At 38.0% G+C, this 23,361-nt stretch overlaps 2 long non-coding RNA genes across 4 annotated transcripts; one reads left to right on the plus strand and one right to left on the minus strand.

Annotated features, from left to right (window-relative positions):
- Positions 1-2: 2 nt before the first annotated feature.
- On the plus strand, positions 3-4,694 carry LOC129347699 (uncharacterized). Its single transcript, XR_008599924.1, has 3 exons — positions 3-148; positions 1,269-1,417; positions 4,213-4,694. It is a non-coding gene; the product is annotated as an uncharacterized LOC129347699 (long non-coding RNA).
- Positions 1,295-18,859, minus strand: LOC129347698 (uncharacterized). Of its 3 annotated transcripts, XR_008599923.1 has the most exons (6): positions 18,469-18,859; positions 17,468-17,568; positions 13,893-15,721; positions 13,672-13,788; positions 13,236-13,570; positions 1,295-1,446 (listed from the first exon to the last, which is right to left on the minus strand). It is a non-coding gene; the product is annotated as an uncharacterized LOC129347698 (long non-coding RNA). The 3 variants fall into 3 exon arrangements; XR_008599921.1 differs by having other exon boundaries at positions 13,672-15,721; positions 18,469-18,858; XR_008599922.1 differs by lacking the exons at positions 1,295-1,446; positions 13,236-13,570 and having other exon boundaries at positions 13,604-13,829; positions 18,469-18,852.
- Positions 18,860-23,361: the final 4,502 nt, after the last annotated feature.

Here is a 23,361-nt window from a genome sequence, read left to right on the forward strand (position 1 = left end):
ATTCTGATATAATAACTGTTGGTTTATTTATCGGTGGAGCAGCAGAACATTTTCCACAGACAGTTTTCCTGCCCGTTGGCTTGCTTTAACCAGTTTTCTACCTTCGGCTGATTCTACCAGCAGACACTGAAAGGACTCTGATAGTTCGGTAAGTAAATGTTTATTTTCGTATCGGTGCCGCTTTTAATGCACTTTATATGCAGCTTTAGTGTCAGATATAATGTGTGCCATGCACTCCAGATGTTGGTGGAGTTTGTTTCAGTGTGTGTTGACCAGAGAAGAAAGTTAGCATAGTAAATATTAGCTTTGATGTTAGCGATGCTAACCGAGCTAGCTGCTCAGTAGTAGCCTGATGAAAGCTAACGTAGCATTAAGCTAACGATGTTTGTGTTGAGTTTCATGTAAACAGCTGAAGTGTGTTGTGTTCATGTAATGTGGTTCATTAAGTTCATAAAACTGTGGCTGGATGACATTAATGTAACGTTCAGGAAACTTAAATGTGATTAAAACAGTAACGTTAATGTTCTAGTTGTCAGTAATCAGCTTTAATTTGACACTAAAACAGACTCTGATAGTTTTAAATGACATCAGTTTCATTAATTTGTTGAAAATTGTCTCATTTGTTGTTGTGATGTTGCTGCTGATTCATTAAAAGCAGATGATCCATGTTGAAGATACATTTAGTTCTAGTATCAGAAGTACAAGAAGGAAAATGGAAGTTCAGTTCTGCTACATCAAAGATTTCAGGATTAAAATAACTAAATGAGTCTTTATGCCTCAAACTTTATTTTTACAATAAAGAAATAATGAAATAATAGCAGAGAAAACCTGAGAGAATAATTTCCTGAAAAGTCTGTGAAGGAAAAGCAGCTTTTTTATCCTGAAAGATCAGAATCAGCTCCAACATCTGCATCCGACAGCATCAAGTCAACCAGAAAGAAAAGAAAAAAGAAAATGACTTCTTTCTGATCACATCTGTTCCACTGCTCACAGTCTGCTGCTGCTCACATTCTTCACATTTATAGTCCACTTTTAAAAGTTCAGCAGACAGGTGCTCTGCTTTGGAGTGTGACGATGTCGTTGGTGATGTGGAGAGTGAAGTTTCTGTTTCACCCACATCGTGCTTTAGGGCAGCCGGGTCGGACTTAATGTTTGAAATACTGACCGACAGCTCAGATTTACCTGTCTGTAGTTTCGTTTTGATGGGTGTTAAATTTTCACTCAAAGCCGCCAGGAGCTGGGTCTTTAAAATAACCGCTGTCTTACAGAGTGAAAGTAGCATTTCCTCCTTAAGGTCAGAGATTGCAGCATCTGAGGGCCTCTTCAAAAGAAGACGTAGTTGATGAAGGCGTTCTGGAGCAGGACCAGAAAGACCACGACCAAGCAGCCTTGAGATCTTAGGCAGCGTCTCCCTCAGGTGGGTGTCAACGGTGTTCATGGTCAGGTCTATGGTAATCCCGTCAAAAAACAAAACAGAAAAAAATCTAGATTATAAATCAACATGTAACCAAAGCACTCTGTATATAACGCCATAGTATAGGATGTAGTTCAGAAAATGTCAAAGTATAGTATATTTTTCAAGAATAACATAGTATGGCATGTAGTTCATAGTATAGCATGTCGGCAAAAAAACCCAACTGATTATTATGTGGTTCAAAAAGTGCAAAATGATAGGATGTTGCCTAAAATTGTCATGTATGATATGTGGTTCAAAAAATGTCATAGTGCAGTATATTGTCAAAATAGTATGTTTTTCAAGAAAACATCAGAGTATATGTCATCGAAAAAATGCCATAGAATAATATTTCATTGCACAAGTAAAAGTCTAGTAATTTTTAAAACTGTTCAAATTCTTATATGTTGCTAAAAACCAAAAAAAACTAAGACAAAAAAAGTGTCAGTAATATGTCAATTTAAAAAGCCTATAGTATAGAGTGTCGCCCAACAAACGTCATAGTATAGCATGTCACTCTAAAAACGTCATAGTATAGCCTTTGGTCCAAAAAACGTCATAGTATAGCATGTCACCCAAAAAATGTCATAGTATAGCATGTTGTCCAAAAAACGTCATCGTATAGCATGTCGCTCTTGAAACGTCACAGTATAGCATGTCGCTCTAAAAATGTCATAGTATGGCATGTCACCCAAAAAACGTCATACTGTAGCATGTCGCTCTAAAAACGTCATAGTATAGCATGTCACTCTAAAAATGTCATAGTATAGCCTTTGGTCTAAAAACGTCACAGTATAACAGTATAGCATGTCGCTCTAAGAACGTCATAGCATAGCATGTCGCTCAACAAGCGTCATTGTATAGCATGTCGCCCAAAAAACGTCATAGTATAGCATGTCGCTCTAAAAACGTCATAGTATAGCATGTCACTCTAAAAATGTCATAGTATAGCCTTTGGTCCAACAAACGTCATAGTATAGCATGTCACTCTAAAAACATCATAGTATAGCATGTCGCTCTAAAAACGTCATAGTATAGCATGTCGCTCTAAAGATGTCATAGTATAGCATGCTGTCCAAAAAAGATCATAGTATAGCCTTTGGTCCAACAAACATCATAGTTTAGCATGTCGCTCTAAAAACGTCATAGTATAGCATGTCTCCCAAAAAACGTCACAGTATAGCCTTTGGTCCAAAAAAAACGTCATAGTATAGCATGTCACTCTAAAAACATCATTGTATAGCATGTCGTCCAAAAAACGTCATTGTATAGCATGTCGCCCTAAAAATGTCATAGTATAGCATGTCGCTCTAAAAATGTCATAGTATAGCCTTTGGTCGAAAAAACGTCATAGTTTAGCATGTCGTCCAAAAAAAGTCATAGTATAGCATGTCGCTCTAAAAATGTCATAGAATAGCATGTCGCCCAAAACACGTCATAGTATAGCATGTCGCCCAAAAAAGGTCATAGTACAGCATGTGGCTCAAAAAACGTCATAGTGTAGCATGTCGCTCTAAAAACGTCATAGTATAGCATGTTGCTCTAAAAACGTCATAGTATAGCCTGTCACCCAAAAAACGTCATAGTATAGCATGTGGCTAAAAAAATCATCATAGTATAGCATGTCACTCTAAATACATCATAGTATAGCCTTTGGTCCAAAAAACGTCATAGTATAGCATGTCACTCTAAAAACGTCATAGTATAGCATGTCGCTCTAAAAACGTCATTGTATAGCATGTCGTCCAAAAAACGTCAAACATGTCGCTCTAAAAATGTCATAGTATAGCCTTTGATCTAAAAACGTCATAGTTTAGCATGTCGTCCAAAAAAATGTCATAGTATAGCATGTCGCTCTAAAAACGTCATAGCATGTCGCTCTAAAAACGTCATAGTATACCATGTCGCTCAAAAAATGTCATAGTATAGCCTTTGGTCCAACAAACATCATAGTTTAGCATGTCGCTCTAAAAACGTCATAGTATAGCATGTCTCCCAAAAAACATATTAGTATAGCCCAAAAAACATCATAGTATAGCATGTCCCCCAAAAAAGGTCATAGTACAGCATGTGGCTCAAAAAACGTCATAGTGTAGCATGTCGCTCTAAAAACGTCATAGTATAGCATGTCCCCCAAAAAAGGTCATAGTATAGCCTGTCACCCAAAAAACGTTATAGTATAGCATGTCACTCTAAATACATCATAGTATAGCATGTCACTCTAAAAACGCCATAGTATAGCATGTCATCCAAAAAACGTCATAGTATAGCATGTCGCTCTAAAAACGTCATAGTATAGCATGTCGCTCTAAAAATGTCATAGTATAGCATGTCGCTCTAAAAACATCATAGTATTGCCTTTGGTCCACAAAACGTTGTTTTGTCCTGGCTGTCTGAAGTAGGTGAGGAGCAACACAAAAACAGTCCAAACGCTGGTTTCCAGAGGGTTAGGCAAGTATTTATTTGAAAGAGCAAGTTTACAACAACACAACATGTGAGGGGGTTAAAAGCAAATGGGTGTTAGTAAATAAATAAATAAATAAATAAATAAATAAACAGAACTAAAAGTGAACTTCATGTTGACATTGATGGGCATTCCAACCAGGAACAAAGTAAAAGATAAACAATACGAAAAAACCTCTTCCTGTTCACCTCTTCAAGCCCAAAAACACACCACAGTAGCACCCTAAACTAAAACTACCAATGGGTTCCCTGTTTTCCTTTCTGAACAATTCAAAGGTCCCTCTCTATCTCCCCAGACATCCACCAACCACTGGAACACATCTCCAAAGTTCTGCCGGGCCAGCTCAGCTTCCCCTCAGAAGAAGTTCCGCCAGATGAAGGAGCCTTTTGAGAGGCAGCTGGCATCGTGATTGGACTGTACTTTGGTCTGTTCCAATCCAGCTTCAGCTCCAGAGACGGCAGGCGGGACGAGTCAACGGAGGCCGGGTGGACGAAGGCATGCAGCTGAGTACAATCCAGAAAACAACAGAGGAGGAGTGCAGCAGCCCAGGGCCAGAACAAACAGAGTAGCATCGTATGTCTCTTAGAAAACATCATAGTATAGCCTTTGGTATGAAAAAAACGCCATCATATACATCGTATATTGTACAAATAACAAGTCAAAGGAAAGAGACAGACATTGTAGAATTGTAGTAATTGTGGGCTGACTGATTTACTGATTATCAGTATTTTATTTTTTACTGATTTACGGTAATAAATACATTTAAAAATGGCGCTACTTTGGCTCTGAACATTAATCGACCTGTGGTCGCTCTGTCTTCTGGAATGATTTGATTGGTTATGCGTTACGAATAAAACTCCTTTAACTTAACATCTCTAAACAAAACAAAAACGTATCAATAAAGCTTTCTGTTAGAGTTTGTGTTCTTCTAAAATTAACTCCAAGATTTTAAATACTTTCATTTACAGCAAATGAATATCAACTCCAAATGTCTCATTAATAATCATTATCAGCCTTAAAAACCCACAAAACACCCCTCTATACTCGACCACACTTAGTACAGTCCGGTTCCCCCTTCTATAAATCTGCTTGGAATCTTCCACTTCCTGTTTGTCAAAGTGGCCTTCTACCTGGACAGGTTTTGTTGGAGCTCATGCAACAAACATTTTGGGTAACTGCACTTTAATATGGATGGATGACACTGAATTAGAGTCTGTTTTAATGAGACTGAGTTAAGATGTGTAGCTCTGTCATTAAATAGGAAATTATTTCTCAGAATTCACAGAGGAAAGTCTGAAATGTTTGCTAGGTTAGCGTCCCACATGTTCTTTGGCTCAGCTAAAGCTAACTCTCTCCAACTTCTGGATCTCTTGAGTTGCTTGTTGTTAAAATATCTTGCTGTAGGTGCTGAAGCTCAGAAAGTCTGAGATGTTTGTTCAAAATAAGCTCATTCTCAAGTCTTATCTGAACTGTCCTCTTTTGTTTGAACTTTCCCTAAACTTAGGAGTTAATGACAGAGCAGCACATCCAGACTCAGTCTCATTTATGTAGAGATTAAACTTCAGTGTCATTCATTGATGTTAAAGTGCAGTTTTTCAAATGTTTGTTGCACATGCTCCCGACCAAACCAGTCCAGGTGGAAGACGATGTGAAGAGAAAGCTCCAGAGGATGAATATCACACATTTACGTTGGAAATAAATGTCCTTTAATTTGACATTTTCATGCAAATGATGTTCAGATCTTTGAGTGTTTTGTTGATGTTTGTTTCTAAATGTTTTTTGACACTCGGCCCCAAAGATTAAAACCTTTTACGGCTCACAAGCTGCAACAATTCACACATTATCAACTATCTTTCTGACTAAACTAAGATAAAAAGTGAAAAACTGCCTGATTCCTGCATCATGAATGTAAATCTTTTTGGGTTTTATGACAGTAAACTGAATATATTTGGGTTTGACATTTTATAAACCAAAACAAGAAATGAATTACTGGAGAAAATAATGAACAGATTAATGGTCAAAGAAAATGTGTTTTCCAACATATATGGCTGAATTACTCCAACATTACAAGATACATACAATTTGAATTCAATTTTATTCATATAATGCCAATTACAGGTTAAATTGTCTCAAGACACTTTATTTTTATATTTTTTGTCATATTTAAAATTTGACAGTAAGAAATTTAAACCTCTTGACTAATCCAATTTATTATTTGGTTTTTAAGAGACAACTAAAATAACCTTCTCCACTAAAACTAATAAACATGAGGTCAAATAGAAGGCACGGTTTTAAATACTGCAGTCCCACGATGACAAGAATAAAGTTTGTCAACAAAAATTCAATCTGCTGGTGGATTCCTTTAAAATCCTAATAAAGGATAATAAAGTGTGATGCTAAAGGTTTGTGGTGCTAAAAATGTCAAAGTAAAGATATCAAGTTGAACATCTGGATGGAGGTTGATAAAAGTTGACCTCCCTTCATTTCTCTGGAGCCGACTCCATGGATTTTATGGATGGTGGTTAAAGACCTGCTCTTCTAGTCATCTTCCTTCTAGTCGCTGTAAAAAGTCAGTCCATCCTGACCTACTTCAACACCTCTTCATAACTTGTTCTGCCTCCGACCTGGTGGAAACTCAAGAAACTCGGGAAAACCCATGGAGACTCGAAGAACTCGTGGAGACTCGAAGAACTCGTCGGGCGGGGGAAGGTGTGGTGGGCGGTGGGGGAGTAGAGGGGGGAGGCCGCCACCCACCTCCCCGCCTACTCTCCGCCCTGACTCCACCCAGACTCCGCCTTGGCTCCACCCATGTGGTCACTTCAGGAACTACGATGCCAAAGGGACGACGAATTTATTTCTTTTTATCTGATCTGTAGCTCAGTGAGTTAAGGATTTGCCTATGGAGCTGCAGGTCGCCGGTTCAAGACCAGACACTTCTTAAATTTTCTCAAAATCCTGACAAAGACAAAGAAAGAAAAGGGCCAGTGGCGGGTCTCGAACCTGCGACCTTCCACTTGGTAGTCTGTCTCTTATCCTCCTGAGCTATTCGCTCAGATACTAATTCTTCTTTTTTTTGCGCATTTATCATCTATTTTTTGTCGTTTTCGAGTTTTTTTTTAACTCAAGTCTCGACTCGACCGTTTTTCTCAGGAGGTGGGACTTCAGCCTTTGTGCTGGAGGGTGGAACCCTCAGTTCCAAGACTTTCCAAGCCTCCAGACCTCCCGAGTCCTCAGGACCTGAGCTTTCACACAGTCTGAGGGCTGAAATTTTCTAAGTCCCACAGTAGTTCTCTGTTAGTTTGAACCTTCAGACGGTAATAAATACATTTAAAAATGGCGCTACTTTGGCTCTGAACATTAATCGACCTGTGGTCGCTCTGTCTTCTGGAATGATTTGATTGGTTATGCGTTACGAATAAAACTCCTTTAACTTAACATCTCTAAACAAAACAAAAACGTATCAATAAAGCTTTCTGTTAGAGTTTGTGTTCTTCTAAAATTAACTCCAAGATTTTAAATACTTTCATTTACAGCAAATGAATATCAACTCCAAATGTCTCATTAATAATCATTATCAGCCTTAAAAGCCCACAAAACACCCCTCTATACTCGACCACACTTAGTACAGTCCGGTTCCCCCTTCTATAAATCTGCTTGGAATCGTCCACTTCCTGTTTGTCAAAGTGGCCTTCTACCTGGACAGGTTTTGTTGGAGCTCATGCAGCAAACATTTTGGGTAACTGCACTTTAATATGGATGGATGACACTGAATTAGAGTCTGTTTTCATGAGACTGAGTTAAGATGTGTAGCTCTGTCATTAAATAGTAAATTATTTCTCAGAATTCACAGAGGAAAGTCTGAAATGTTTGCTAGGTTAGCGTCCCACATGTTCTTTGGCTCAGCTAAAGCTAACTCTCTCTAACTTCTGGATCTCTTGAGTTGCTTGTTGTTAAAATATCTTGCTAGAGGTGCTGAAGCTCAGAAAGTCTGAGATGTTTGTTCAAAATAAGCTCATTCTCAAGTCTTATCTGAACTGTCCTCTTTTGTTTGAACTTTCCCTAAACTTAGGAGTTAATGACAGAGCAGCACATCCAGTCTCATTTATGTAGAGATTAAACTTCAGTCTCATTCATTGATGTTAAAGTGCAGTTTTTCAAATGTTTGTTGCACATGCTCCCGACCAAACCAGTCCAGGTGGAAGACGATGTGAAGAGAAAGCTCCAGAGGATGAATATCACACATTTACATTGGAAATAAATGTCCTTTAATTTGACATTTTCATGCAAATGATGTTCAGATCTTTGAGTGTTTTGTTGATGTTTGTTTCTAAATGTTTTTTGACACTCTGCCCCAAAGATTAAAACCTTTTACGGCTCACAAGCTGCAACAATTCACACATTATCAACTATCTTTCTGACTAAACTAAGATAAAAAGTGAAAAACTGCCTGATTCCTGCATCATGAATGTAAATCTTTTTGGGTTTTATGACAGTAAACTGAATATATTTGGGTTTGACATTTTATAAACCAAAACAAGAAATGAATTACTGGAGAAAATAATCAACAGATTAATGGTCAAAGAAAATGTTTTTTCCAACATATATGGCTGAATTACTCCAACATTACAAGATACATACAATTTGAATTCAATTTTATTCATATAACGCCAAATACAGGTCAAATTGTCTCATAACACTTTATTTTTATATTTTTTGTCATATTTAAAATTTGACAGTAAGAAATTTAAACCTCTTGACTAATCCAATTTATTATTTGGTTTTTAAGAGACTAATGGACAACTAAAATAACCTTCTCCACTAAAACTAATAAACATGAGGTCAAATAGAAGGAACGGTTTTAAATACTGCAGTCCCACGATGACAAGAATAAAGTTTGTCAACAAAAATTCAATCTGCTGGTGGATTCCTTTAAAATCCTAATAAAGGATAATAAAGTGTGATGCTAAAGGTTTGTGGTGCTAAAAATGTCAAAGTAAAGATATCAAGTTGAACATCTGGATGGAGGTTGATAAAAGTTGACCTTCTTTCATTTCTCTGGAGCCGACTCCATAGATTTTATGGATGGTGGTTAAAGACCTGCTCTTCTAGTCGTCTTCCTTCTCGTCGCTGTAAAAAGTCAGTCCATCCTGGCCGACTTCAACACCTCTTCATAACTTGTTCTGCCTCCGACCTCGTGGAAACTCCAGAAACTCGGGAAAACCCATGGAGACTCGAAGAACTCGTGGAGACTCGAAGAACTCGTCGGGCGGGGGAAGGTGTGGTGGGCGGTGGGGGAAGGTGGGGGAGTAGAGGGGGGAGGCCGCCACCCACCTCCCCGCCTACTCTCCGCCCTGACTCCACCCAGACTCCGCCTTGGCTCCACCCATGTGGTCACTTGAGGAACTACGATGCCAAAGGGACGACGAATTTATTTCTTTCTATCTGATCTGTAGCTCAGTGAGTTAAGGATTTGCCTATGGCGCTGCAGGTCGCCGGTTCAAGACCAGACACTTCTTAAATTTTCTCAAAATCCTGACAAAGACAAAGAAAGAAAAGGGCCAGTGGCGGGTCTTGAACCTGCGACCTTCCACTTGGTAGTCTGTCTCTTATCCTCCTGAGCTATTCGCTCAGATACTAATTCTTCTCGTTTTTGCGCATTTATCATCTATTTTTTGTCGTTTTCGAGTTTTTTTTTAACTCGAGTCTCGACTCGACCGTTTTTCTCAGGAGGTTGGACTTCAGCCTTTGTGCTGGAGGGTGGAACCCTCAGTTCCAAGACTTTCCAAGCCTCCACACCTCCCGAGTCCTCAGGACCTGAGCTTTCACAGTCTGAGGGCTGAATTTTCTAAGTCCCACAGTAGTTCTCTGTTAGTTTGAACCTTCAGACAGTCTGAGGACTGAAATTTTCTAAGTCCCACAGTAGTTCTCTGTTAGTTTGAACCTTTCCACAGTCTGAGGACTGAAATCTTAAAAGTTCTTGAGTAGTTCTCTGTTAGTTTGAACCTTCAGACAGTCTGAGGACTGAAATTTTAGAAGTTTCTCAGTACTTCTCTGTTCGTTTGAACTTTCTGGTTAACAGAAGCCTGAAAACTTGTGACCATGAGTGTTGATTTCACATTTAGACCATCAATCTGAGTTCTTGTCAGACTTTCACCTGTGGGTTTTTTAGAAATCCTTAACAAACTTTGATTCTCTTCACTGAACAGTAAAGTTTGTGGAGATCAGAAGGTAACATTAGTTTGATAAATGCCTTCAACTACTAGTAGACTTTATCTGGAAAGCAGTTTTCTGAAATGAGTTCTTAGTAAATCTATCCACAATCAAACCAAGAACATAGAAAGAGGAAATGTTTGAAGAAACAACTTGTTTTCGTTTCAGACTAGAAAACGCTTTAAGACCTTGATCTGTTTTTGCTCTTTTTGATCGTTTTATTGTCTCTTCTGTTTAATTTGATCTAAAGTCTAACTGGTGTCTTTTCAAATGTTTTGTCTTTAGTTTGATTCTTCTTAAACGTTTAGTTTTGCTCTTTTCTCACCTTTTATTCTTTCCTAATGTCTGATTTGATTTCCAAATGTTTTGTCTTTTTAAAGTTTAATTGTTTTTTCAAATGTTTTATCGGCTTGTTTGATTTTTTTTCTTTCCCAATATTTAATGTTTCGATTAAATCTTTAAGGTTTTTCCTTTTAAATGTTTTACCACCTTTTAATGTTTCATTTTCTTTTTAAATGCTTCATTGTATTTTCTGTTTAATTTCTATTTGAAGTTTTATTGTCTTTAAGATGTAATTTTCTAATTAAACATTTAATTTTTTAATTCAATGTTTTGTCTTTTTAAAGGTTTAATAATCTAATTAAATGTTTAGTATTTTTTAAATGTTTAATATTGTTCTTGTTTAATTGTATTTTTTAAATGCTTAATTATCGAAAACATTGTATCTGTAATTTTTAATATTTGTATTTTAAAAATTTTGTTTAACTTCATTGCATGTATTGTATCTTGTTTAATTATCTAATTCAATATTTTGTCTGTTTAATATGGTTAAACATTAAATACAATTAAATTATATTAAACAGACAAAATATTGAATTAGATAATTAAACAAGATACATGTAATTATGAAATTGAACAAAATTTTTAAAATACAAATATTAAAAATTACAGATACAATATTTTCAATAATTCAACATTTAAAAAATACTTTTTAATAATAAAACTTTGTAAAAGTTTTATTGTATTAAATTTCTTTTTCCTTTGATTTAATTGCTTTTTTAATGTAGTTTATTTCTTTAATCTTCTTTTTCTGTCAATATTTTAACCCCAACCTTAAAAATGAAATTAACCCTTAAATCACAATGAAAATACTTCTGTTGTCACAATCATGAGTTAGTCAATTATTCACTTTATCAATTCAACTTTATTTGTTTAGCATCTTTTACACAGATGACAATTAAATAAGCAAAGAGAAAAAACTATGCTAAAACTATGATTAAAACTCAAAACATTATTAAAAAAAAAACAAAAACAAAAAAAAAAAAGATTTAACATGGTAATAAAATATGTTGTGTCCAGGGGAGGGAGGGAGTTTATTGAAGTCTTCTTGGGCTCACATGGTAAATCATTTAAAATATAAACTTGATATTCAGTCTAAGGAAACTGCAGAGCAACAGAAGAACCAACAATATCTCCTGTTTTCTCCTTTAATGACTTGACTCTTCTTGTGCTTTCAGACCAAAGAACTACAGACTCTTCACAACCTGCTCAAACTCTTGCTACAGGACCTCACCACACGGATCAAGGTTTCTGTCTCATTTCTACTCTGAAGCTCACCTTCTCCTGCTGAAACTGCTGACAAATGTTTCTGCTGCTCTAAAGTCTGATCTCCAGAACTTCCTAAAAACTCTCAAAGTCTCTTCTGCTGCAGGTTGCTTTGTAGAACTGTTACAGAAAACCTCACTAAACCACATGGAGGGGCCTCAAGATAGTCGTCCAAATGAAACCATACAAAAACCAAACTAGCACAACCCAAACGCTAAAGTCTCCTGCAGCCTACCAGAGAACCTCTGACAACAGAGAATCAGGACAGGAACTCTTACCTTCTGGACAACCAACGTTGGTTCTCAAACAAGAATACAGAATGTGTCTGACCAAAACCTCTAAAGACTCACTACAGCCAAGATAAAGACACAACTCAGCTGCACCAAATCCACTAATCACTGCACACATTAGTACCATGTGCTAACTGTGGCTAAAGAACCACATTTACCAAGACAACTATCCAGTACAAAGCCCTAAAACACACCAAGAAACACATTAAAGACGATTTTACTGCTGGAAGCTGCAAGCCAACGCCGAAAGAACAAACTAAAGCAATGGAGCCAAACCCGGTTCAGTGGTGAACAGAAGCAGAGGAAATGTTTGACTGTCGCCAAATAAAGCAGGAAGACACTGAGCTCCTCAGGTGTTCCTGATAACACCAAGCAGCCACCTGGACAGCCAATAGGAACACAGCTTACTGGAAGTCCAGAGGGCTGGGTTAGTGAAGGAAACTTAGTTTAAAGTTGAGGCAGAAAGTTAACAAAGAAAGTTGAAAACCACCTTCTGATACCTGAAATCTCTGAGTTTTCACACAAAGAACACCTGAACATGTCAAACTGGTTACATAGTAGAACCATCATTGTAAAAACGTCATAGTATGGTGTGTTGCTCAAAAAACATTACGACCCGGCTGTCTAGGGTCGCCGAGGAGCAACACAAAAACAGGACAAACGCTGGTTTACAGGGGGTTAGGAGGCTATTTATTTGAAAGAGTAAGTTTACAACAACACATGTGAGCAGAAAAATCACAAAGTCTGTCTTTAGTTCAACTGAAAATATTAGTTTTTGTCTTTTTTATTGACCAAACTTTTCAGGAAGAATAATTAAAGCTCTCATGTAGAAGTCCAACTTAGACCTAAAAGGTTGATCTGATGGTATATTCTACCCAACATCCTGGAACATTTACCTAAAAGGTTGGTTTAATGGTATATTCCCAGAAGAACCCTTGAACATCGGGCTTAATGGTATATTCCACCCAAAATACTTGTACATATACCAAGAAGTCAGTGTAAAGGAAATGTAGACCTAAAAGGATTGTTTAAAGGAATATTTAAATGATTATTTTCATTATTTAATAATCTGTTGTCAGTCAGAACCCTGGCAAACTTATTTTCATCAGTTTTTTAGTGGAAGTCACAAATAAAGGAGCTCTTGGTTTTTCCTGGCGTTACTGAGTCAAAAGCTGCTGTTTCAACACAGACACGTTCACTTACATCCACAAACCTCTCAGCACTCAAACACCCACAGACAGGAGGCCGGCTGGACCGAGGCTCGGCGGCGTCCTCAGACCCACGAGTCGGGGAGTCGTTGAACTTGTTGGTCCGGTTTGAAGGCCTCCGTGTGGTCCAGTAGAAGTCCACGTAGTCGGTGTTGGCTTTGAACCGCAGCAACTGGCCACCATCAGGTGGACTGGCTCGTCCTCGTAGGGCTCCTCCTGTAGCCTTGAGGGGACCACAGGAACATTCAGTAGCTGTTGGAGTTCTTCCTGTCAGGCTCGTGGTAGAACGGCTCTGAAGAATCTTGTACTTGTCTTATCTGGAACAATCTAACAGCCTAAACTGTTAACAGCAGTGTAAAGAAGCAAACATACAGGCATAGATTAGGACTCAAACTGGATTTATTGTAGAAAACAAATCAGCTTAGAGGCATTTGTTCACACATGTGGCTGAATAGGAGGCCGTCCAATCAGATTCGAGGTCTTCACTCTGTAGGTTGGTTGTTTGGTGAGACTCTTGGACCTCCATCAGCTGACGTGGATGTTTGATGGTCTTCCTCTCTAGTGCCAGATGATTCATCCATGAATTCAGCAGCTACAGACTGAAATGAAGCTCATGCTGCCGTTATTGAATTCCTGTTCCAGATCAAATGTTCAGAGCTCACCTTGAATGCAGCCGTCTGCTGTCTGATAGTTTTTCTCATTGTAGTCTTCATTAAAGTCTTTTTCCTCATGTAAGGATGTGGTGAGACCCTTTCTCAGTCTCTGCAGACGTCCCTCATTGTGCATCTCCAGAGAAGAAACAGAAAAACTGGTCACTGCTTCAGCATCAAACGCTCTCCAGCATTGAGAGTGTTTCAGGAATTCATTCATTGTGTTGTGAACTTTGAAGGAGCAGAAACTTTACAGCTGCCAAAGATATGAGCTCCAATTCTGGATGTTTTAGGAAATGAAGTTCATCAAATGAACAATTGATTTTTGCTGAAAACGCTCATTAAATTACTGAAGAAATCCAACATAAAAACCTGTAAACTCTCAGGCAGCTTTTGTTAAAGTTTGTCTATAATTCTATCATCATGTTCTGGAACCAGGACTCTGCAGAAGTTCCTTCAATCAGATACTTGTGTGTTTCTATTTAAGGCCTCAGGTTTGAACGTACAGCAGAGGATTAGAAAGGAGGGATTTTAATATTTAAATCAGTCCAGTAAATGTTTGGCATGAAAATTATTAAAATTTAGATTTAGATAGATTTGTGTCAAATAATATTGTAGAGTCTCATTTAAATACATACAAATGAGTTCAGTGTATTTATATTTTATAGAATATTTGATTTCTTAATCTCAATACTGTAGGGTCTGACCCTAAATATTATAATAATGATGTCGATTTAAATAATATTTTAGTGCAGTCATAAACTTTAATCAGCTAAACTTACATAATAAATATCACTGTACAATCTTAACCTGAACATTCATATTATTGAGGTAAATTTACATAAATCATGATATTCTAGGGTCTTAACTGGAATATTTCTAACATTAATCTTTTTGTATTGTGCTGATAAACAACAATAACCCAACTTTCAGATAATATTTGTTGTCTGTGATTGTGAGACTAAATTCCTCCACATTCTGGAACTGGACTGCATTTCCCAAAATGGAAACATGGACAGAATTTAACACTCATGTATCCATGGCAACGCTAACGTTTCTGCTTCTTACCAAAGTTCACAACACAAGTAAAGATTTTAATATAAAACTTCAGGAATGACTGCTGACCATAAGTATTCTGATCAATACTTCATGATCAATATCAGGACAGATGTTACAACTCCAGCTGTTGCATTAGACTGCAGTTATTCACAGAGAAATTAAAACATCACATTCCTCATAAAAACTAGATGGGACTTTTATTAAATAAAGTGTTGGTGAATAAACAGTGTAAAAAGTGCAAAGCAGCTCCAATAAATCAGGAGATGTGAGACTTCCACAGCATGGATCACCATCTGCTGTGTTGATTCATAGCTGAATGTCAGAATGAACTGAGATAGAAAAGCTGCTTTGAGCTGCAACATTACGGTCTGACAATCCAACACCATCACAGTTTTCATCTGGTTGTTTTGCTCCAACATGCTGTGAAGTTCAGTTTTTACCTGAATCAATACAGAGATTCTATTTCCAACTAAGACTAGAATAAAAATTAGAATGTTATGAGGTTATTAATGCAACTAAATCCTTTCAGGTGGAAGGATTTACTTCTAAGTTCTAATTCAAGTTTCAGTTGGAGCACATTGCATTCACAAAGAAAAACAGCGATACCTTCACAGCAACATTTAATAAACCTAAAGCTTCCCTGTTGGCACATTGGTGGAGTTTGTTACTGAGCATCTGAACCTTAAATCCAGTGAGACGACCATCTTCAGTCGAGGCCAGTCAGAGAACTTCAAGACCTTCCATCGGCTGGACCAGATGTGGCATCATCTCCCTCTGAACATCTGGATGACAGGAGAAAAGACAGAAATCAAACACAGATCACAGAAATACAATTTATTCACTTTCATCATTTTATAAAAGTAGCATGAACTTTATTAAACTTGACATCAGTAATGAAAGTAAATGTTTTTATCTTGTGTTGAAGCTAAATTTAAAGTCAATTTTAATGACAGTTTATCCTGAGAGGAGTGAGAATGGCGCTTTTCTTTCCTTTTTAGAATATTCCCTCAAAATATTCTGTTTATTACTGGCTTTAGAAGCATTTTTCTTTACTTATTTATTTTTAGATACTTCAGACTGATGCACTTTGCTGGTTTGCAGATAATTTCATGTACAATGACAATAAAGATCTTCCATTATAACATATTTTGCTAAAACAAGAACTGCAAACCTTCTCAACCATCTCTCAGTCTGCAAAATTCCAACTGCGACCAAGAATTATCTGATGTAGTTATTATTATAATCTTTACTGAACCAGCCCTGGAATTAATAAAAATCTGTATATGGATATGATTTTCTCTGATGGGACCACTAAAACTGCATATAATAAAGTAAATCTCTTCTGCACTGCACACATACTACACTTTTGTATAACTCTGGATGTCAGAGTAAAGGCAGACAGATCCACCGATCAGCCACAACATTCTGACCACTGACAGCTGAAGAGAACAACATCCATCATCTTGTTCTAATGCAACGTTCTGCTGGGAAACCTTGACGTTCATGTGGATGTTTGACATGTACCACCACCTAAACACTGCAGGACAAACAACCCCCTAGTCTCCATGGCAACAGCAGTCCTTGATGCCAGCTGCCACCCTCAGCAGGACAAACTAAAACTATTCAGAAATGGTCCGAGGAACACGACAGAGCTAAGCTGTTCACCTGGGTTCCACACTCCCCACATCCAGATCTGATTGAGCATCTGTGGGATGGTCCAGGATCAGCCTGGTCTAGGTAGGACCCACCCTGCAACCCACAGGATCCACAGAATCCACAGGACATCCCCAGAGGTTCTGATGAACCACTGGGTCAGAGGAGTTTTAGCAGCATAAAGGGACCAACACAGTATTAGTCAGATGGTCAGAATGTTACAGTTATATTGTATTGCTGATTATATGATCAGTAAATGTTACCATCAATTATAACGTCCACATTGATGAGGAAAAAAAACAAACTATCAGTTCATTCAGAAACTGTGGGGTTAAACCTAAAAACACAGACCTCAACAGCAGTTTGTTTCAAAGCAGAACACCAGCTGGTTTTCACTAAAGAAGATTTCAGAGCAACAATTAAATGAGTTTTGTTCTCAAGTTCAGAGTCAGCCAAAATAATGTACACACATCAGGAAAAGAAAAACTTTTATAAATATTTCATTTGTATAAGTACTTCTATACATATAGATACCTCGTTCTAAGTTTGATCAAATCACGATAACTCTGTGTCCTGTTGTACGATGTTTTCCCAACAGATGGCATTACCCTCATGAATGGAGCATCAACAAGTGACGTCTACAACACAACAGAAATGTCTGGAAGCCAGTGGCCACCACTTTGAGCGCCTCTTGTAATTGTAGAGGCCAAAGATAACTTTTATTAATCTGGTGATGTCTGAATAAATTTGGTATTGAAATACTTATGCAAGTTTTTCTTTTCCTGATGTGTGTAAACATTATTTTGGCTGACTCTGTATAATGGGTTTCTGACAGGTCACCAGGCAACATCTTTTTATAATAATGACAAACATACCTGCATTCTACAGGAGTGATTTTCCTCATGTGCAGGTAAAGATGTGTGAGGAGCTTAGAGATGACAGGAGCAGGAGTCATCCTCACTAATTCAGCTTCCACCTAGAAACAGAAAGACCACAAACAAAAACACAGATATACTCTCAAACGTTCAACCTCACAGCCTCAAAATATCTGTTTAGGAAGTGTTGTGTTTCTAAATTCTGCTGAAAGCATTGACAGACATTCTCTTACAAGGTTGTGTAAAAAGCAGCCTGTCCTCTGAGCTACTGAGAAATTTTCCTGAACAAAGTTTCTACGTGTAAATCAGCTCAACAAAAACTAAAGCCTCAGTCAGAGATAACAGGTATCGCAAATTATAAAGAACTTTCTTTGTTAACTCAGATTTTCTGCTTCAACCTCACATAAAAAGGGGAGTTTAACTCGTCAGGTGACTGAAAATGAACGGCTTGTGCAGTTCTAGATCCAAAAGTAGGATGTTTCAACTCATGTTTTACTACAAATACATACAGTAATAAATAAATACAATGGCTGGTTGTTAGTTTACTCACTATTAATGTCATTTTATATACTGGATTGAACTTGAGCAGTGGAAGAGAGAAGAAATTTAATGAAATTATGGAGATTCAGAGAGGTAATATACAATGTTAAGGTAAGCGTGGTTTAATTCAAACCAGCTGAATGTTAAACTTCAGTGCAGCTGAACAGGTTTCAGTTAACCTTAAAGTAAAATAACTTTTTTCAAAAGCTAAAATACACAGCGAGAAATACAGGTTGAGAAGGTCATTCTACTAATGACGGACACCTGCAGCAGCAACTAACACAGGTGTTCAGTGGTAAGTTAGCCACCTGTGCTAATTAGCCCGCTAGCTAACTTAGCCGCTTAGCGAGGTAACGCGTCCGGACCAACTGCTCAAACACGACAAAACACAACTCTTCACAAGTCGCTGACTTAACGTACAACAAAACAACGCTACTGGTTAGAAGTATTTATCTTCTTACCGTGTTTTACTCCAAAAACAAGATCGACAGCAGCCAGAGATGCTACCAGACGTGCCGACCATAGATACATAGAAGACTAGATACGCTCGCGCGCTGTCTTCTGTCTATGGTCTGACCAATCACTGCTCTCTGGCTCCGCCCTCTGAGAATCTTGTTGTTGTTTGGCTCCACACTTGCTGACGACCACATCCGGTGTTCCAGTTTAACTGGTGATCAGGTTAACTGGCGATCGTTTCCGTCTCCAGATGTTTCGTCCGCAGATTCGTCACGATCAGACCTGGATTTACGTGAAATAAAGATACCAGATAAAGAAGACGTCGCCGAAAAACGCCGGCATCACTACTTAATAAAGTCTGTATCCATGTAAATATCATCTACAGACAGTAAAAAGAAACGTGCGGGCCGAAATAAAAAACACGTATTTTTCAAGTAGGTGAGAGGATTCGAAACCACGTAATCCAGCGGTAAAATTACGAGACCACCGTTTTACTCATTGTGCTACCGATCAGCTCTACAAACATTCCGCTTCATCCATATAGATCACTGTCATCCTGTCAGGTGTTTAACACCTGGTGATTGTTCAGGAAACACGTCCATGTCAACTGGGGATAATCACAACTTAACACAGGCTTCCTGGTTAAGAACGAGTCAGAAAACTATTTATTGTATCACCAATAAAACCCACAACATAGAAGCACATCCGCTGCTGTGTTGTGTGTTAGTTTGTGTGTTCAGTGGAACAGATCCAGAGCAGAACTTGGAGCTTCACTCGGGTTTGTTCTCAGAAACACTCAGACCCTCAGCAGCCTCCCATCAGAACAACACGCAGCACAACATCAGCTTGATTTGCTAAAATACATCGGAACAAACTGAGACCACGTTGTTTAAACTAGTCACTCAGAAAACAATAAAAACTCGTTCAGTCATCCACGTCCTAACCAATGGGAAACTATCACCAGTTAACCTGATCACCAGCTAAACTGAAACACCGGTCTCAGAAAATGAAAAAACGGGCATTTTTTTCGTTTGTCTCTTACTGATTTTACTTTCTTGTTATTCTAAATATAAAACGAAAATCAAAGCATTTAAAAAAAATCGTATATCCCTTTTTGATCATGAAAAGGAAAAACGCCTTTTATTTCAATTTAAATTTTTGTATTTTAAAACGAAAATCAAATAACCACTGGTTTTTTGTTTTTCAATACCCGTTTCAGAACGGAAAATCCAATTACCACACGGACCCACCACACACAGCTTTGACACACTTCCACACATTAGTTGAGGAGCCGTGAAAACCTGGTCGCACCAAACTATTTTACATCTGGCTTGAAGCTCTCCAGCAAACTACAGCGTCGGATGAAGAGTCCAGCCACTGGTCTGGCCCGGATTCTGCCACCAGCGCGGATGAAGCCGATCTTATCGAAGGAATTGATCATTCCAGTGACATGTAAGTCTGTATTCGTGAGAAGTTGTTTGTTTTGAGTTGGAGAAAAGTAAAGAAAGTATAATATACATGTAACGCCGCCGAAAGCATTCCGCGCAAAATACGCATCATTTTTACAAGTCATGTGCTGCGCACAGCTTAACGTACCACGTAACTTTTTCTGTGTGCAGCATTTACAATGTTGGGAAGGAGGAGGAGGAGGAAGAGGAGAGAATGGAGGTCTCCTGCTGTCCTGGTACCCCAGCGAGAGGTAGAGGGACAGACCGTCCTCCAGCCAGGAGACGCTGCAGCAGCCGCTCCACAAGCGAGCGCTCCGGGCCAGAGGCGCTCCCTACAGCTGGCTGGAAAACTGAGAAGGAACCTGACAGCTTACCTTCTCTGCCACATTTCCTGCCCAAAAGGAAGCCAGGTGTCCAGCCACCTCTGTCAGAATATGTGGACAGTCCTTCTCCATCAGACCTGTCCAAGTACTTGGACCAGGAGACCATCAAAATACTGTTTCTGATTCAACTCAGTAAAAACGATTTTCTTTTATTTTCAAATGCACTTTTTATGGTCTGACCATGGTTTTGTACATAAAATATGTGTGTTCATAAGTATCTGGCACACTTAGAAATTTGATTGCACTATTGTAAATAATTTGTTTTGATGTTGATGTTGTCTCTTTGCAAATTTTGCAGTTTTGTTTATTTTCGGTTTTTTTTACAGGTTACAAAATTGACCATATCTCAAAAAGCAAATTATGTACAGACTCCAAATAAATTTCCTGTGGTTCCAAAGGATATTGTGCAACTTTTTTACATTTACAAATTTGAGGGATACAGCTATGCAATTTCTGTATTTTGAAATATATGTGATAAAAACAAAAACGATTTTCATTTTTTTAAGGTTTATTGCACTTTTAAGCAATTTTTTTGTAGTAGTTAAGACATAAGTCAATACATATTATTAAAATTTGGGATATCAGGGTTATTTTGATGTAAAGCAAATAAAAATACTCCAAAAGATGAATGGAACTACAGCATGTAAAAATGTAAAAATATGTCCTGGCGGACTTGCACAATGGTGGGTCTTAAAGGGTTAAGAAATTTAATTTCTGTAAGCTCTGAGCTGAAATGCACCAAATGTTTGGAGCTGTTAAAGTCGAACCTGCCAATCAAAGCCATGATGTGAGAATCCATCTCTCATCCAGTCACATGTGGCAAGACACAAACAGAACATCACAGGCTTTGACAGAGGACAAAATGAGCCATTTTAGGAGAAAGTGATGATTTGTAATTTGGCCATGAGGTCCTTTAAATGTCATCAAGTGAAATTTGAATTTAAAAAAAAAAAAAAAAAAAAATCAGTGTTTGCTTTCAAAAACAATCTCAAATAAACAACTTATGAATCAGATTTTCTTCTAATTGATTGTCTGAAGAGCTCAAATTGATTCCCTCTTTGTGTTTGCAGACACACAGCACAACTTGCAGTGGTTGGAGTCCATTTTATAGACCAGATGTGAAGCACTTGCAGTGCTTTTATTGTGTGACAGGACCATTTGGATTGCATTGAAAAGAGTCACTTGAGGAGAGTCTTTATGGGAAGAGGATACAATGATTGTCAGTTCAAATATCTCTGCTGCTATTTCCCAACAATTTACATTCAGATATTCACAGCAGCTGACAGCAAAGCAGAGATCGATGGAGAGAAAGCTTGTTTCTTGTTTTGGAACAGGAACTAAGGGGAAAGTTTCTGTTCTGATTTTGTTTGCATAAAAACTATAATGAGACATATGCAACATGTACAAAAAAAATATTCCAGCACAGTGGCAGGATTTGGTTGAACATGCTTTTGATCCAGTGTGTCAAAACACGTCCTGTTTCACCGTCTGACGCTGCAGCTTTAAATGTTTTGCCCGATGTCAGGTCTTCCTCTATTTGACATGTAGAGTAAGCAACTCAGCTCATTCTGCTGTTACAGGAGAAGCAGTGAGTAATACATTTCATGTTATTTTTAGTCAATCAAAATGAGGCATTTTCTAAACATTTCAAGTCAAATTGGTTGCAGCAGAAAAGAAGAATATTGCTGTAAACGTTGAATGCTAAGCAGAACGAAAACAAATGGATTAGGTTAAACAAGCAATTCATTTAAATTAGCATGCCAGGTCCCTTCTAAGTTTTTAATAATTACTTGCTAGTGTCAAACCGTTGACTAAATCACACTACATCATTAAAAGGGAATTTCTCACAGTAATCAGAGCTGTAGTTTTATTTGTTTAAGTACCAAAGTGCAACAAATTGCATACGCATACCTAATGGGAGACTCTGGCCGATCCCAGCCCTTTTCAGACCAAATGAGACGATACAAAAGAGCAAAAAAGGCCAAACTGGAGGCAGGACATGGTTAGATGGAGAGTGCCCTATGTGAAGCCAAAAATCAAAATGAATAGCTTGACCTTTTTAGCATTTTGAAACACGTGCATGCTCATGCTCGTCTGGTGGGACAGTCTTTGGATGCAAGGAGGGAGAGCTTTTCCAGATTTCCACCTTTACTTTTTCCAGACTTCTGCCTATTGTAGCTTTAAGCAATATAAGGGAATTAACACAAGTAGTTTGTGTTTTGAAGGATTTAATTTATTTCTACTGAGCAAATTAAGCCAGATTCGAAACATCCTGTCTGAGGTAAAGCTGCAGTGCAGGTCAAGCTCATCTAATAGGCTAAGCTATGAGAAAGTAGCAAAACAAGCTGTCATTTCCTGCAGGCATTGAGGATGTAGCACAAGCTGTACATGTTTAACAGGCTCACTTTGTAATGATTCTTTCCAAACGTTTCACAAATAAAGAATCTGCCAGAAGAGTGAATGATGAATGAAAGGATGCTGTGTAATCTTTTCTAGTTAATGGCTTATAGGTATAAATAAAATAATTCACTGGTGTCACTCAAAGGCTAACGGAGCTACTGACAATTTTTAAGGTGGAATGTTTCCTTGTATGTTACTAAATGCACGAGTTGAAATTGTGATTCAACCAATATACATTAAGAATGATTTCATTTCTTGTAATGGTGCTCTTGCAAGACTTACACTTTATTGGTGATTAGATCTTCAACTGCTGAAAAAAATGAACATGAATGTCAGCTGGATTATCCATCCATCATCTAATACATTTTCTTCTATTCAGACTTCCCTCTCCCAGCAATATATTCCAGTTTCTCATGGGGTGTTCCAAGGCATTCCCACGCCAGATGTATAGCATAATCCCTCCTGTGAGTTCTCCATCTACCCTGGGGACTCAGGAAAATCCTCCCAAGGAAGATGCCCAGGTAGCAGCCCAATCAGATGCTCAAACTCCCTCAGTTGGCTCCTTTTGACAAAAAATAGTAGCAACTACACATTACTTTCCTCAATCCATGTCTAAGGTTGCACCCAACTTCTCCAATGATAGAAACCACATTTTGGCCCCTTGTAT

Source organism: Amphiprion ocellaris, chromosome 20, assembly GCF_022539595.1.
Source record: "Amphiprion ocellaris isolate individual 3 ecotype Okinawa chromosome 20, ASM2253959v1, whole genome shotgun sequence".
Classification (NCBI taxonomy): domain Eukaryota; kingdom Metazoa; phylum Chordata; class Actinopteri; family Pomacentridae; genus Amphiprion; species Amphiprion ocellaris.